The following is an 18,640-nucleotide window of genomic DNA, read 5'->3' on the forward strand; positions in this document are numbered from 1 at the left end:
ACGTTTTATATATACTTGGCAAGATGTTTGGAGGAGCTGACCAGAGTTTTCCTCCTCCTCCTGCTCTGATGGAGATAAGCATATACAGGGCTGAGGATTATCTGCTAAGTCATTCCCTGAGAGACACAGAACATCCCTAGTGTCTCTACCACAAAAATTCTAATTTAAGCTGGCAGGCAGAATAAATGAAACTAATAGCTTCATGTAATTACCATGTTTGCTAAGTATGTATAAAAACAAAGTGGCTCTTATAAAAATGTCATATTTTTTGTATTGCAAATAGATCTGCAGAAAGACTTTTCATCCCTGGTATTCCCAGGTGACCATAATTATAATAATGGTTTTCATTTAGTTTTATCAGCATTGTTTTTAAGCTCCCGAAGACTTGTCTTTGCCAGAAACCCTTCTAAGAGGTTACTAGGTTCAAACCTTGTTCTCAACCCGGTCTGTCACAGAAGCATTGTACCGTGGCCTCCTGGTCAGAAGAGTTCTTCCAGGTTCTGCTAAACAATCCTGTTAGCAGGGTTTCAGTCAGACCTATTTTCGTGACTTTTTTTTTTTTTTTTTTTTTTTTGAGAATCAGGCTGATGAGGCCACCAAGCAAAAGTTGAGCCTTGGCTGGATTATCAGAAGTGCCATCATCCTTTTCCCAGATGAAGTCTTTTCCAGTGTGCTGAGCATTTCTAAATCAACCAAAGACTGTCCTCCCCGTTGTTGTGGCAAAACCCCAGAATTTCATTTGCCCATTTTCAAGTCATAAGAAATGCTTTCAGAGACATTCAAAAGAATTTTCAAAAGACGGAAATTCTGATGTTGTTGATGGTTTTTTCCCTTTTTGCCCTTTACAATGTTACTGTTGTTATCCCCAGTCTATTAGTTTCAGAACTGATTTTATGTTGCACCCTTATGTCTCTTTCACCAGATGTTGATCTTTCCCACCTACGTTGAGCTGAACCCTGGGTTTCTTTTACTCATTAATAAGATAAATTGGGAAGAGGTTACCCCAAATATTCAAGTCTTAACCGCCCCAAGAGGAAAATTTTCTTGGTAGAGGAAACAGAACCCATCCCCATAACAGTTTTGATGTAGGTTATTCAAGACTTTACTGGTTCAGAGACAAGTGGTTGAGTTTTTGGGCACACAGGTGTCCAAAGGTCTGACTTGGAGCTGGATCATTGAACCCCTCCCACATGATCAGGTTTTACCTAGCCACCTCTAGAGTCCAGACAACTATTTATTGTCAGAAAAATTTGGGTTGGAGTTGCCATAAAGAAAGAAAGCATTTTAAAATTTTCAGTAAGTTTTAGGTTGTTTACTGTCCCAAAGAAAGACTGCAATCAAATAAAATTCTATATTTGACTGGTGGGATCTGGATTGGTTCGTCTAAATCTTTATATAAAATGCTCAAATTTATGTGTGCTGTAATGCAAAGCACAGTGAATGGACTCTAATTCAAGTTCCACAGATTAACATTTTTCAGGTATGCACTCAAGTTCTGGAACTTCTCCAACTTTGTTAGACTAAACAAGCCTATGCACTTTTCTGGGTCATGATTTTGGTCTCATATTCAGAATATTTACAGCTGGTGGAAACGGTGTGCAGCAACCCAAGGTCCCGAGGGATATCCAGGCACTTCAGATCATAGCCCCATTGAGATGGATATTTCTGTTAACAGTATATTCCTAATGAGGTGGAAAACTGCCTGCCAAAATCAGAGCCAAATTCCTGGGATCACATTAGTGAATCTTGTCAGGCTGTTTCAGATGAGAAGTCCCGTCCTGATCCCAAGAAGAAGTTTCATGGCTGGGCCTGAGTGGCTATTTTAACAAGGTTGTTCCTTCCAGGTCGTCAAATTTAGGACAAATGACCAGCCATTTTGACCAGGAAATTTCTGAGAGACAAAACAGACCAGAATTAACAAGAAAAAATCATTAGAAAATTAACCATTTTGTTGAATGACTTGACCTGTCTAAAAGCAAAATTAAAGGACATAAACAGAAATGTACAAGTAGTCCAAAGAGGAAGCTTGAGAGACAAGGTCTCCTCCATCCCATAGATTTTATGTCAAGACTTTGCAGATTAGCCCAAGCAGTAATACAGTGCCTGTTCCAGACAGTCCCGCTTCAGTTCTGCAGACTCCTCTAACTACAGGTGGTTCACACAGACACCTCATTGTGCTATCCAAAGGTGCTGAAAAAACAAAAGTACAGGCACATGGTCTACAATGTTAATCTAAAGGTTGTTAGCCAGTAAACACACATGGAAGTAGGCGGTATCTGCAACCTTAGAGAAAAGGCCATTTGTAAGGAACCTTCATCAGACTTTGGTGCAGGGTAATTCAAATAGACTTTAGTGGCTTTAGTTTTTGCAAATCAACAGGGCAGCTCCAAATCAGGTCGCAGTAAACCAATCTTGGAGTGGGTGGATATTTTTTCCTGGCGACAAGCAAGCTGGCATTGTCAGCCACACCCAGGCAGCAGTGCGGAACTGTGACCTTCTTTTGTGAACCAAGACCTGTTTTGTCTGGAGTTCTCTGGAAGGAAAGTCTTTCCATTGTTTGCCGCTGGGTTTATCTCAAAGTGGATCTGTTGGCCGGGAGCAATAAGATTCCAGTTATGTGGTGCAACCTTGTACCTCAGGCTTATGTCACGGACGAGAATGACCATGACTGGAACAATTCAACTGGGATTTGGTTTCCCCAATAAAATGTTGTTGAAAGTACTTTGGTCAGGTCATTCAAAGGTCAACTGGCCCTGGAAAGCTATTGATTAACAGATCTCAACTGGTTTCCCTGCTTCCAGGAACTCCCCTTCAGAGTCATGGAACTTTGTTCCCAATCCCAGACTGACCAACTAGTTCAAACCAAGACTGTGACAGCTTCCTTAAAAATTCAGAATGCCTAATGAAGGTTTTTATAAAGTTCGCTGCTCAAAAGGAGCAAACATTGACACTTAACACTCTGTTTTTAGAATCAGATAAGAGATTCTACTCTCAGACAATATGTTTTAGCAGTCAAGAAATTAGCTTCCTTTATGAAGGTCATCTGAAGCTCAAACTATGACTACTAACCAGAGATTACCTTCTCTTTAGATCATTGTTTGAAAAGGTAGGTTCCTGTTTCTATTACCACAGCTAAGTCAGCCTTGAAGGAATCGACAGATATTTTATATGGTTTTAAAATTGACCTTAAGCAGATTTTAACAGAGATCTATCCCAGAGCATTTGATCCCTGAGACCCTTTAATTGCCCCCACATTCTGTTCACTGTGGTTCCTCAATGATGTTCTTAAGTTAGCATCTGAAATTGACAACTTCACAATGTCTTATTTGGATCTGTTGGAGGAAAACAATTTCTGATTAGCTTGGCTGTCAACTGGAATTTCAGAGTGTCAAAAATCTCTAGAGGTGATGATTTTGTTAGTTTCAACCCGTAACACCTATTCTCCTGAAATAGATTTTTTCTAAAAACGAGGACCTTCAAGACAGGTGGTCTCCTTGGAAGGTGGTGCTTCTTCCACAGGACCAGTCCATATTCTTTCTATACCTTAAAGTCTTACCTTTTAAGAACCCACAGTGTAAGTCGGGTCCTCTTGTTTATCAGAGAAAAGTTTCACTCTTTCAGAATGAATGCTATAAGACAGCAAATTCTGTATTTTATTAAACAAGCCAACATTTTCAGTCCCTAAGGTTCATGATATCCGTGCAGTTTCTACTTTCACTCATTATTTTCATAATATGGATTTTATCGCTTACCAAATATACAGGATGGAAATCACCTTAGTGTTTAATCGAATCATTTAAAATCACTCCACACAAGCCCTGAAATTTTCAACAGGGAGTTCTAGATCTGTTTGGAACAAGATTCCCCACCTTAATTATCCTTTATCCTTCCCCTTCCCCTGCCCGCCTGCCTCAGTTACTTAGCCTGCCCTTCTGGATAGATTTTATGCCTCACTGCCTTGCTCCTCATTTGATATTATTATTGTCTTTATTATTATCTTTTGGTGACTGTATTTTGACATGCTGTGATTTTGGATTGTCTTAGGGGTACTGGGCTGATTTTATTTTGTCCATGTAACCATAATATTTTCTCATGTTGTGGATGTCTTTCTTATGCTTAGATATAAGTTTATATTTACTCCTTATAATTTTTATTATTGAATGTATTTTGCCTACTGGAGAAGAGCAGTCATTAATTTCAGAAGCAGTCAACTAATGCACTGTTCGAGTTACTGCTGATCAAATATTTCATCAGAAATTATTTCCAAGAGGATGTTCTGCAACGGATATCTTTATAATAACCAACTGATCCGTTCTTTAGAAATTTGGCACCCAAAATGGCAGAATAATGCTAATTTGAAGTGTTTTTTCATAAAATCTCAATAATAATGCTAGTTTACATCTTTTGGTAACCTGGAGCATTAAAAGTACAGGTTTTCTTAAATCTAGATTTTTGATGATTTTTAAACTTAATGTTCCGCTAATGCATTTTCGGTTATGACCTGTATTTAAACCCCGTCAAACTCAACCTTCGCTTTGTATATTGCTTTGTGTACCATTTTTGTATTTTACTTTTAAGGTCTCCAAGGTGTGTACTTTCAGTGTTACTAATCATTTTTTCATGTGAAGAGATATTCTAATTAAATCCTTTTCCATAGCTTGTGTTTTTTCTTCAGATCACTTTCTATTTTCCTGTAGTTTGCAGTCTTGGGATTCTCTATCAGATTTCACCGTTGAAACGGGCTGGACTCAGAAAAGGGATTTTTGACAAAGGAAAAATCTATTTTGAGAACCCCGGTCACCCGGTGACCACCAGAATTGCTAGCCCCTACTTGCTTACCAAGCCTGAGGGGTGGTGCTTTGTTGAATGAGTGAGGTGGCAGCTGGTGTGAGTGTTGTCAGTGCAGCATGAGCAGTGAAGGGCTGGAACTGCCATCATTTGCCTCTTCAGGGGATTTGACATGTACAAATCATCAGAGTGGGCTCTTGTACAATGTGAAATTTCACTCACCCAATTTATACTTAGGACGATTTTTTGTGGAAGACACCATTTTGAGATAGGTAAGAGCCTTCATTTATTCAGTCTTTTTCTGCTGGTATATCTAGCATTTTATTCCAGAAATTCGTTAAAGTATGAATTGTATCCCTGGTGACACGAGCCTTCCAGCATCTTTTAGATTTTTGCAGCCTAATGAATTAAAATCCTCTTATATACAGTAAACATTATTACATGGATTCAATTATTCCTTTCTCAGTAAGAATATAAGAGAAAATTATTATTTTATTTAGTGTCATTATTTAATCTTATTAATCTTAATATTAATATTTGCATCCTTAGTACTGTAAATCATTAATCAATAATATGTATATTTAGGTACAGTACAGTATTTAGTCATGAAAATGATTAAAAATACAGAATATGGCTATACAGAAAAAATATTGGGTGAGTTTTCCCGGGTAAAAGTTCAATTTATAACAGGTTGCACAGAAAATTCTGCAAATCGCTGAGTCGGAAAGTGTGAGCAAGCTCAAACAACTGTTTACTGTAAATTTATTAAATAGATATTTATATCTATAAATATTAAATATATAGTATTGATATATATATATATATAAATATATATATTTATTTATTTAAATATTATATGTGTGTTTACATGTATTGGTTTTAATGACTTGATGACACACAGTCTCTTGCAGTGTTTAACAAACCTTTATTCAAATGGGGGTATGTGTTTGTGGTCAAAGTTCAGCATTATAGTCACCTGTGAAGTAAGCAGTATATACAGCCATTTAGTTAACCTTTGGTCTAATTTTAATTGAATTTGCATGGGAGATCAAGTCGTGATGGGTGGAAAATCTTCAATTGGCTCAATGCATAATTAAAAAGTTTCTAGCCTCTAATTAACTGGTGGGATTGAGCTATTTTCAGTTTCCTATTAAAGTGTTTGTTGCTTTTTTACAGAATTATGAAAAACACTTGAAATTATCAATGAGCTTCCCATGACAAATTCACTGGTATTTTGAGAAGAACACCTCAAATGACAATGCATTGAAAACTGTGGAGGTATTGGAATTCCCATTTGCTTCATCTTTCAGCAGATGAAATGTTTCATTGCTGTTGAAAGAGCTGTTTGTTTTGGAAAGTGAATAACTGAAATTCTGCTCCAGCCTTTGAAGGGGTGAATTGACATTTTTACGAATAGAACTTACCTGGCAGTTATATATATATAGCTTAATCCCTGTCGAACCGGCAGATTTTTCAAAACTCGCGGCAACCGCCGAATGGTAGGTGTCCGATAGGTGGTTAACAACCCTTACAGGGTGGTAGTTGGAATCATTCCCGTTTTCAGTTCCTCAGATCATCTCTGCCGGTTGGACTGACAACATCGTTGTTGGTTCTCCGTCGGGTTTTTCGCTCGCTTCCCTAGGTCGCTGTGTTGGGCCTTTTATTGGTGACGTATATTGACCTTTGGATTGGCAATCGCTTTTGTGGCTTGTTTTGATTTATTCTTTTGACTGTTCTTGGATAAGATGTCTGATCCTAAGTTTTTTCGAGTATGTGTGAATGAGGAATGCAAGGTTAGGTTGCCGAAAGCTTCGGTGGACCCTCACACTGTTTGTTTAGGGTGCAGGGGTTTTGAGTGTGCCTTGGATAAAAGATGTAAAGAATGCGAGGATTTGGATGAAAAGAAATGGATGGAAATGAAACGCTATGTGTAAATTAGAGATGGATAAGTTAAGGAGGGCTTCTAAATCTAAATCTAGGTCTGTGAGTGATGTTAGCCTAGACATTTCTTTTAACCCTTCTATTCCTAAATCACCCTTAGAAGTAGATCCTTCTCCCGAGGTGGTAACCCCCGCTCCTTCTACAGGAACTGTATCTGCTGTTATGGACCCTCAGTTCGCCAGGATGGTGGCTGAGATGAAAGAATTAAAGGATCAGCTTGAAGCCTTGAAGAAAGGTAAGAGTACAAGTGAAGTTTGTGATAGTGTTTGTGCTAGTGCAGTGGAGGTGGCGACTGATCGACCCTGTCATGCCCCTAGATCTAGACCTCTACCAAGCTCCCAGGACCAAGGGAGAAGGTACGTCGACGATCGTAAAGGGGGGTGAGAGGGACGTATCCTCAGTCAGCCGTCGCCTCAAGCAGTCCTGTTGCTTTTCCCAGGCTGCTTATGACCGCCACAGGAAAGGCGTGTCGGAAGGGCTTATGTCTTCTCCTAGCCCCTCTCCTAGACGTAGATGGCAGTATGAGGATTCGAGACCGACCAAAAGAAGATGGTTGCAGCAAGAGGATCAACCTCGTACTCGCTCTCCCCTTTCGGGTGCGTGGAGTAGCCCTGAATCTTTTGCTTCCGACGACGACCGGAACGTCTCTCCAGCAAAAAGGTCAAGACCTTTTTCGGAATGTTCTCCTCTCGTTGTACGGAGGAGGGAGAGTTCTCTTCTTTCTGCTTCCGGAGAATTCTCGAGGAATCCTTCTCCTTCTCCCAGCTTGACTCGACAACCTTCTCCCTCGGAACCTCAAGATGCAGCTGCTGCGGCTAAATCCTTTATGACCGTCATGCAAGGCCAATTGGCTTCTCTTGTTCAGGCCTTTAGTCGTCCTCCCCCCCAGTCGGTCAGACGTAAGGACTCCAAGTTACCAGTGAAGAGATCTAGAAGGGAGTCCCTGCTGAAGTTTCTTCTAGGGATAAGAGAGAACTGGATCCCTCTCCCGTTCGAGTCAACAAGTGGCGCACTTCTGGCTTGGAACATAAGAATCTTCTCTTTTCTCCCAAGCAAAAACCTCAGGGTTCTTCTCCTGAGGCTCGACTCTTCTCCTCTCCACGCTATAAACGACAGGAATTTTCTTCCTCTCGCTGGGAACATTCTTCCTTTGTTCAGCAAGATTACGACTTCGGTTCCCCAGGAAGGAAAGAACGCAGTGAATTCCCTCGACGCCAGGACGCATCCTCCTCTCGACGCCAGGACGCATCCAATTCTCGGCGCCAGGACGTATCCAATGCTCGACGCCAGGACGCTTCCAGCTCTCGATACCAGGACGCATCCAGCTCTCGACATCAGGACTCTTCTAGGGCGGTTTGTCAGGACGCAACCAGCTCTCGCCGCCAGGACGTAACCAGCTCTCGCCGCCAGGACGCTTTCGGCGATCGTACGTCCTCCCCGGGCGCAATACAGCAAGAAGAGAAAGAGACAGAGTTGGAAGGAATGCATGATTTGGAAGACGTTTCAGAGGACGAAGATAAACCTTCTAATGCGGCTGATGACTATAAGGTTCTTTCTCGCTCTCTTTTGGAGCTGTATGGGAGGAGAGTTTAAGCCTGCTGCTCCTCGTTCTCCTCAGTCCCAGTTTAACAGGAAGAAATCGAGGAAGCAGTCAGCCTTTATTAAAATGAAACTTTCCATTTCTGCAAAGAAGGCTCTGACCAGGATTGATAACTGGCTTAAGGAGCGTAGACAAGCAGTAAAGTCCTCCTTCTCGTTTCCTCCAGCTAGGCTTGCTTCGAAGGCGGGCATGTGGTATGACACTGGAGAAGCTCTTGGCCTGGGAGTACCTGCCTCTCCCAGGGGACTTCTCTGGTATAGTAGACTCTTCTAGAAGACATGCCCTTAACTCAGCTAAGGTGATGTGGTCGATGACGGAACTAGACCATCTCATTAAAGGAATTTTTAGGTCTTTTGAAGTGTTTAGTTTTTTAGACTGGTCTGTTGGAATTCTATCCAAGAAGATGGAAACCATTCAGGCAACAGGAATTGAAGACCTTTCCAGTATTATGGCCTGTATGGATAAGGCTCTGAGGGATGGAGCAAATGAGATGGCTTCTCTTTTTACTGCAGGGATTTTGAAGAAGAGGGCTTTGTTATGTTCCTTCACGTCCAAATCTACTACAGTCGCACAGAAGGCAGAGCTCCTTTACGCCCCCCTCTCGGAGCATTTGTTTCCGGAGTCCTTGGTCAGGGATATTTCTCAGACTCTGGCACATAAAGCTACGCAAGATTTACTTACTCGCTCGGCTAGGAGGTTTCCTTCGGCAATTCCTCCAGCTGCCAAAAAGGAGGAAAAGAGAGTTCAGCAGCCCTTTCGGGGCAGAGTTCCTTCTAGAACTGAATTCAGAGGAAGAAGACAAGAAACAGGGGGTAGAACTAACAGAAGGACGTTTAGAACACGCTCTAGAAATTGAGAAACAAGTCCTCCAGACAACAGTAGGAGCAAGGCTGTCTCACTTTTGGCAGGCTTGGGAAGCAAGAGGGGCGGACACCTGGTCTCTCTCAGTCATCAAGGAAGGGTACAAGATCCCCTTTACGGGGAAACCACCACTTTCAACAACGCCACTAGCCCTAGTGGCTCAGTACTCGAACGCATTGAAACGAGGGGCACTCCTGAATCTAGTAGACCAGATGTTGGAGAAAGGAGCGATAGAACCAGTTTTGGAACTAGGATCCCCAGGGTTCTACAATCGTCTGTTTTTAGTGCCCAAGAGTTCGGGTGGATGGAGACCGGTCCTGGATGTCAGCACATTGAACGGATTTGTGGAGAAGACCAAGTTTACCATGGAGACGTCTCAGTCTGTGCTGGCAGCAGTCCGTCCAGGGGACTGGATGGTATCCCTGGACCTGCAGGACGCTTACTTTCATATTCCCATCCACCCGACTTCAAGGAAGTTTTTAAGGTTTGTGATCCAGGACAAATGCTTCCAGTTCAAAGCTCTTTGTTTCGGCCTCAGCACAGCTCCTCAAGTGTTCACCAGAGTAATGTCAAATGTGGCAGGATGGCTTCATCAAGAGGGGATAAGAGTATCCCTGTACCTAGACGACTGGCTGATAAGGTCCCAGTCGAAGAACAGGTGTCTGGAGGACTTACACAAGACGTTTATGATTGCTCAGGATCTGGGTCTCATTATCAACAAGGAGAAGTCTCAGACCGAACCGAGTCAGACGATTCTTTATTTGGGGATAGTTCTGGACTCAGCTCGTTTTCGGGCTTCTCCCTCACAAGAAAGGCAAACCAAGTGCCTCGAGAAGGTTCAGTATTTCCTGGGGAGGCAGAAGTGCTCGGCCAGGGAGTGGATGAGTTTGTTGGGCACCCTCTCCTCGCTCGAGAAATTTGTCTCTCTGGGAAGGTTGCACCTCAGACCTCTGCAACACTTCCTTTCAAGAATCTGGGACAGGAAGAATCAGGAGGACTCATTTTCCTTCCACATTCCAGCAGAGATCAAGAAGCATCTGAGTTGGTGGCTGGATCCGTCGATCTTAGGGAAGGAATCTCCCTACGCAGAAAGAACCCAGACCTAGTGTTGTTCTCAGATGCTTGGAGTCGGGATGGGGAGCAACACTGGAGAACAAGGGAAGTTTCAGGCTCTTGGGAAGAGGGGACAAATCGGATGGCACATCAACAGGAAAGAGTTGATGGCCATCTGGTTAGGTTTAAAAGCCTTCAAGGAATCTGTCGCAGGGAAAGTAATAGAAGTGAATTCCGACAACACCACGGCTCTTGCGTATATCAGCAAACAAGGAGGGACTCATTCTTTACCTCTTTACGAAACAGCAAGAGAGCTCCTTCTGTGGACAAAAGACCAGAGTGGAGCTCTTGACAAGATTCGTGCAGGGGCAGAAGAATGTAAGAGCAGACATGCTCAGCAGAAGAGGGCAAGTTCTGCCCACGGAATGGACTCTCAATCTTCAAATTTGCCAGAAACTGTGGAGGTTATGGGGTATCTAATGAACCTCTTCGCCTCAGCCAGAACAAGAATCCCCAACTACTGCTCTCTAGTCCCGGACAGAGAAGCAATAGCAGTAGACGCCTTCTTGATGGACTGGACGGGGATAGACACTTATGCGTTCCCTCCGTTCAAGATTATCAATCTAGTCGTCAAGAAATTCACCCTCCTAGATTCAGGAGAATGACCCTGATAGCCCCCATTTGGCCAACAAGAAATTGGTTCACAGAGGTGTTGGAGATGTTAGTGGACTTTCAGAAGTCTTCCTCCAAGTCCAAGGCTTCTCCAGACAGCCCCCACTTCGGAAGGTATCATCAAAACCCCCTCCTCGCTTCAACTGACTGCTATTCAGACTATCGAAGCTTGTCAGAGCGAGAGGATTTTCAGCTCAAGCTGCGAGCTATCTGGGGAGGCAGGGAGGTCTCTTCACAGAGGTTTACTGCCAATCAAAGTGGGGAAACCTTTAGATCTTGGTGTAAAGCAGCATAAAGGTTTCCTCAACCACTACCTCTGTGAGCCCAGATAGCTGATTTTCTCTTGTCCTCAGACAAAGATTCACAAACCTGGTATGTCCACCCATAAAAAGGATACAGAGAAGCTTGCTGTCTACTGTCTTTAGGCACAGAGGCATAGATTTGTCTCAAGATAGGGACTTGAGAGACCTTTTAAAGTCTTTCGAAACAACTAAGCAGACTTTGAGACCCCCGTCCTGGAATTTGGATGTGGTTTTGAAGTTCTTGTGCAGCAGGAAGTTCGAACCCATCTCGCAAGCAACCCTGAGAGACGTAACGAAGAAAACTCTTTTCCTGTTGGCTCTTGCTACAGCAAAAAGGGTCAGCGAGATTCAGAGCGTCTACAGGCAAGTAGGCTTCCAATCGTATTAGACAATTTGCGCATTAAGGCTCGACTTCCTTGCTAGAATGAGAATCCTTCAAGCTGGCAGGGGGCGTTTGGGAGTTCACTGACCTCCCACTGATTTAGTGGGCCAAGAGGAGGAGGGACTCCTCTGTCCAGTTAAACCCTCAAAAGCATATATTTCCTGGGGACAAAAAGGACTTAGAGGTTCTTCCAGTTCCTTGTGGTGTTCAGTGAAAGGATCCATGGCCCCTCTCGAAGGAATGCATTATCATTCTTTTGGGAAGACAATGAGAAGGTCACCTTTTATGTGAAGAGGGCCTTTGGTTTTGTTGAAAGTGAAAGGCTCCGCGAAATAAGAGCCATTGCAACTTCTCTGGCATATAGGAAAGGAAGATATGTCAGTTAAACAAATAATGGATGCCACTTGCGGAGAAGCGACTCTGTTTAGCTTCTCGCCTCAGGTAAGTGGTCATGAGAAAATGTACACACCTTAGGCCCATATGTAGCCTACGGCCCGGTATTGGGTAAAGGAGTTACTACTCCCCTCGGCATAACTTTGTTTGAATACCTGTAGTGGGCTGAATGTTTTATGGATTGTCTGAGGAAGCTTCCTTGTGAACAGCAACCCCAGTCTAATAGAATGGGTATATATCTAGTCTGCGGGTTAGGTGGTTAGATTGAAGTAGGTTACAGGTAATAGAGAAGTCGGAAATCACAGAAGTCTAGTCACGTTGTTGGTCTCACCCACGTTTGACAGACTCGGTGGATGAGTTGTTTCAACATAGGTATACCTGTGGCTGGCGCTCCTAAGGGAAAGCGACTCAAGAGGCAGGAACCTTTGAAGTCAGCTACCTTAGCAGGTAAGGAATCAAGGTGTTTACCTACGACTTTTAGTTGTTTCCCAACGATGTTGGCTGTCTTTCACCCTCCTCCAAATGTGTGAATCAGCTATATATATATATAACTGCCAGTAAGAAAGTTCTATTTGTAAAAATGAAGTTTTTATGATAAAACAAAGTTTTGTGAATACTTACCTGGCAGTTATATATATTTTAAACCACCCTCCTCCCCTCAGGAGACAGAATAAGACAAGATGATCTGAGAACTGTAGGGCGTTTAGCTACCACCCTGTAAGGTTGTCAACACCTATCGGACCTCTACCACTCGGCGGTTGGCGAGTTTTGAAAAATCTGCGGTTCGACAGGATTAAGCTATATATATATATATAACTGCCAGGTAGTATTCATAAAACTTTGTTTTATCATAAAAACTTAATTTTTATTGTAAATTTTTTCTATTGTTGGCGGGAGGTGTTAGGAACAATCGCTTGCGATTGTTCCGCGGTGGATTGTTGCCTCCTTTGTTTTCTTTTTCTTGCTGGCGAGTTGACGTCTGATGGATGGCGTCAGACTTCGTCAGTCAGGTTCGTAACAGCAACCAGTCAGGTTCGTAACAGCAACCAGTCAGGTTCGTAGCAGCAACGAGCCAGGTTCTGGAGGGCAGAACGACCGATGGTCCAGGGCAGCAGCAGGTATCCGTACCTGCGAGTCAGATCCTGGCAGCAGAGCAGCGGAGAGTTTCTTGAGGACGAGATGGTTGCCGTGTCGGCTCTGTCTTGGTCGTAATTGAAGGAGGACGTCGGTACGTTTCTTGGAGGACGAGATGGTTGCCGTGTCGGCTCTGTCGTGGTCGTCGGTACTGGAGGAGGACGTCAGCACTGTGCTTGAGGACGAGATGGTTGCCGTATCGGCTCTGTCTTTGTTGTCCTGCAGTGTTCCTGTCAAGCAGCTTAGCTGCTTCGACGGCTCTATTGAGCTTCGTCTTTGGATGTTTACGTAACTCTGGCTGAAATGATACTTAGCGTATTATTTATTATGCCGCTTGTAATATTTATTGTTTCATTTTATTACGCTGCCTGTGTATTTATTATGCTGCTCGTGTATTTGTTTCATTATTATTATGCTGCCTGTGTATTTATGGTGCTAATATTGTTTCATTATTTTTTTTTGCTAATATTTGTCATGCTGTCTGTTCATGCTATGTTTATGCTGCCTGGTTATTGCCCAAGTTTTTATTAATTTATTTTCAGTTTGTTTACTGGCTTTTATATCACTGAATCATTTATTTGTGCTGTTTAGTTTCTGAACCTGATTCAATTGTACATTATGTATATAATTTGTAAATAAATTAATTTTAAGGTAATTTCTTTGTATTTGTTCTGCTCCTCTCTCCTTTGTTTGTCACCTCTCGTCAGTCATTTCAGCCCAACTGCTTGTTTCAGTAAAGAACCTGTCGATCTCGAGAGGCGAGATCGTAATAACAAATAAACAAGACAGAGTTCCACTCTACTTACAGTCATGCACAAAACACATACACACAAACACACACACATTTTACATATATATATATATATATATATATATATATATATATATATATATATATATATATATATATATTATAAACACACATCGTCTTTTACACTTGATATATGCAAATTCTAAGTGACAAATATATAATATTAATGGCTTTATGGTGTCCCTACATCTTTCACTGATAGATTCTTTATAGAACATTCAATTCATTTCAAATTCTAGGTGTCATTTTTGATTGGAAATTTATTTTAGAGAATGATATCTGGTTTATCTATTCTTCAACTGCACACTGAACTGGCATACTGGTATACTGGAGAAAAAGTGTTCTAAGATTTTTGGAGACCTGTCTAACCCAAAGAATGCTTTTAATTATTTTATTTTTCTATTTTTTGAATAGTATTCCGCCGCTTGGTCCTCCACTGCTGTATAAGAGCTAGCTAGAGTTCTATGAAATTTACTGTCACTTATATTGACATTATTCTCTGTCACCATCGTTCAGCTAGTTCACTGGACTACTGTACAAGATATGCCATATTTCCTATCATCCTTTGCATTCAGATCTTCCCAGACTATACCATCCACCATGCAACACTAGATGTGTAGTTAACTTCAACAGTCTTGCCTTTCTTTTGTGAGGTTCAGTACCACCGGTTTCTATGTCGTTTCCCATTGTGATAAAATTTTAGAATGAATAAAATTCTGTAACTGAATCAATGAAACTTTAGAAAATGGCACGTGGCATAAAAGCTTTTTTGTTGAGCAAGCTGGAACAAATCTCCCTTTATAGTTGATTTCTTATTTTTATTCCTTATTTTCCTGCTCTTTTACACTGTTATCTATTCTATTTGTTGTTACTGTTATTATTTGATTTTCTTTGTCGTTTCTCTTTCAAAGTGTATTCTTCACTTTCTTATTTCCTTTTCTCGACCTGGCTGTTTTCCCTGTTGGGCTTGCAGCATTCTGCTTTTTCGACCAGGGTGTCAGCTATGGCTTGTAAAAATAACAACAATAAAAAATGAACTATATTTCCCTTTCAGAACCCACAGACACCAACCTAATGAGGCAGTGTCCCAGTCAAACGTCTTGTTTCATGTATATGTTGTCGGCGCTTTAAGAAGGTTACTCAAAATTGCCCAACTGAAACTTACAGTACTTCATTTCGACAATGAAGTTTATTATTAAACAGATGGTATGCTAATGGGACCCCCTTAGGACCCATGTTCAACGGCATAATTATGTCACCTTAAAAGGTTGTTCCTATATCAGTGGCCGGAATCTTTTAAACCTTTGTATTGTTGACGGTATGTTGAGGATACTTTTGATCTTAAAGATAAACATCATGCCCACGCTCTTGCTGGACTTGAGTTACACCTTTCAACTTACTGTCCATTAACTCTTAGTTATTTCTTCTTATACATTGTTTCTCAGGGCTCTAATTCTATCTTCAGACAGATTCAGATTCCATGAAGAAATTTATATTTTAAAGTCAGATTCTACAGATAACTATTAGCCATGTGACTTGTTTGAAACTGTGAACAAAACAAAACTCAAAACAAAATTCAAATAAAAATTCAGAACAAAGTCTACGACGTTTTACGTTCTTAAGAATCAACTGCAACTAACTTAGCCGCTGACAATGAATTATAACGATGTTAAACGTTAGATCACAGGAAAACGCAGTGATTTACAGCCCTCTGAATTTTAAGATCGTTTTTAAAGTTCCATTGACAATAGGCAGCTTGCTTCAATTCAACGACACGCTTCCGGAATTAATGAGATCCCTATAGTATAATTACATAACACCTATGCATCTAGCCGTTCCAACTGACTTTTTGACGATTCATATTAATTCCCAGTGTCGTTAATCATCGCACTGAATTCTCCCCACCCGTTAACCGTGCTCATTTGAGTAATCATCCACTTCAAACACCAAATAACCATTCCTTGTCTCTCTTAAATCACTTTCCATTTCGCAAATGTTCCCAAATCTCAATCTGGCTCTGTTCACTTGCATCTTGCGTAATTAGACTATTCGTTCGTCGTCCTTCGACCGCTACCTAAAGGTGTCGTTGCAACCCCTAACCTTATTATTTTCTAGTCTGGTCTTCTTCTTCTTCGTCTTTAACGTGCATTTTTCCCATTATTATATGGGGTAAGCATATGCCTTTTTTTGAAGGACTTTGATTTGGCGGTGGGGTAGGCCGAGAGCCTCGATCGCTGCCCTGCCTGACATCGCTTAGACCCCGGTAGCGAATGTGTACATGTTACCAAAATCCCCAGCTCCCCTTTCTCCCAGCAGCGAGGAGAACTGGGCGAGTAGGTTGACAGTTCGAGACGTGTGAGGTGTCTGTTATGTTTTTGAAGGTGTTTGTTTATGTGTGTGTATTAATCTGTAACACCCATTTGCTTTCAGCAAAACCTATCCGCTGATTACATACGTAATCCCGGTGTGTCTACACGGATAGCACAGTGTCCACCTAAAATGACCGGTCGGCTGCGGGATTGAACCCTCGCCATAGACTTCTATGAAGTCTGAGGTTGCTGCTTCTACCAACCAATAAATCGAGGCTCCATTTTCTAGTCTGGGTCTGACCTCACTAAATTACATGGTTATACTGTGTGTTGCATATGATTTTACAATTATGTGCCTCTTGTGATAATCTTATGTTTTCAAAATTATTTTATATATATTCATTTTATTTGCATATTAAAGTAAAACATACTTTCCGTTCTGGGTTTACTGCAAATTCTTGTATTAGGTGGTTTTTTATGTATATTTTTCCTTCTCATACCAATATTTTTGTTAAAGAGATTGTAATCCATGTTGCAGTCTCATTTTTAATGCATTTTTACCTTTCAAAAAATTTAATTACTTTTCAATGAGTATTTTTCATCTTTGATTTCATTTTTATTACTAAATCAGTGTAGACTTTTGTTTTATGTTTAGGTTTTTAGTTATGAAGGGAAAATGGTTTCCCAAAAGCTTGGTGTGCCTATGTTTGAATGATGAGGTTTCTGCTTTCAACGGCATTTTTTTACTTGAAAAATCTAAAGCTTTCTAGTAGTGAAAATATCATTCACTTTACATACAGTAGAAAGGCCTGACAAACACTGTGTGTGTATGTAAATAAATATATATATATATATATATATATATATATATATATATATATATATATATATATATATATATATATATATACATATATATATGTGTGTGTGTGTATATATGTGTATATATATATATATATATATATATATATATATATATATATATATATATATATATATATATATATATATATATATATATATTGTTACGTGTGAGGGTCTTGGTTGATCATGTATTATTCAATTTACGTGATTTTTACGGCCCTGCAAACCAAGATTACACGTAACCTGCCACTTGAAGCCAAAAGTTAACCTCAAAGACAGTAGTTAATTAGCCAAAGGTCGCCAGTTAAGGGTTATTAACCTTAACAAAGAATATTTGAGATGAATTTGATTTTAAACGCAACGGTTCTTCCAAACATTCGACGAGGCATACAAAAAGCATCGAGATTTAATCTGATTTTGCTTACCCTAAATCCTAGGTATTTTACTGGAATAACGGGGTTGAAGCTAACAATATAATAATTAGGCTTAATCTAGACTTCGTAAACACATATACAGTAAGTGGGGGATGAAGGAGGAAACAAAAGAAATGCGAAATACAGAAAAAGATAAAAGAATGGGCGAAGTTTTGAACAAAAAGCGACTTTACCTTAGGACGAACGTTGTGCGCACCAACACCGCCGAGGGAGGTCTTCGCAATTGCTTCTTCACTTCACTAATAGGATAATAGAAAAAGAAAGGGGAAGGGCCACCTTCCAGACGTCTGCCCTGCGGCTCCAGTTTCTCTCTGACCTTCCCTGACCGGCCTGGGTCAAAACAGGCCTATCAGTCATGCCTTAGGCGTCTATGCTCTGTTAAAACATTCGCCACGAGAGACAGGTAGAAAGGAAAAAAGGACCTTAGGACCACCTATTTTAAAGTTGAATATGGAAATTTTCCTATAGGGTGGAAGGCTAAATGCTACCTATCCCGTTCTCAACGGACGTTAAAGTTTGAACTGAAGACGCTCTAGCGGGGACAAAGCAATTTTCCCTGTCTTGAGTCAGGCTGATATTTTTATCCCTCAAATGTTACGAGGGCGAACAGCAGTAAATATTTATAAAAGCTCCCCCTTTAAGAGGGCCTTCACTCCCTTTTCGGGCGTGAAGGTCTATACTAAACAAGCTGTTCGCCTCTCGTAGGTTACTCTTCTTCCCTGAGCAGATTAGTCCTGGTTAGCCTACCTAGCTACAGAACTACCTAACCCTAGATAGGATATGAGCTATAATCACTACTTAACCTAATTCTAATAGTACTAGAAGGTGCTCACGGTTATTATAGGCTACCTCCTACAATCATGATGTGTTTTAGACCTAGCCTAGTGGTACATTCTATGATATTCCCTAGCCTAACCTATCCTAACCCGACCGTAGCACCAACATAAGAGTTAATATTCTAACTAAATTACAACATGGTTTATGTTTAATACAATTAAAATTTACTAGTTAATTCATGAGGGTTGCCTCATATGATAAATGGGTGCCTCACTGAGGTCTTAGGCCATGCGTGTCACGAGCATCGTGGCTCGTTTCA

Source organism: Macrobrachium rosenbergii, chromosome 3 (genome assembly GCF_040412425.1).
Source record: "Macrobrachium rosenbergii isolate ZJJX-2024 chromosome 3, ASM4041242v1, whole genome shotgun sequence".
NCBI lineage: Eukaryota > Metazoa > Arthropoda > Malacostraca > Decapoda > Palaemonidae > Macrobrachium > Macrobrachium rosenbergii.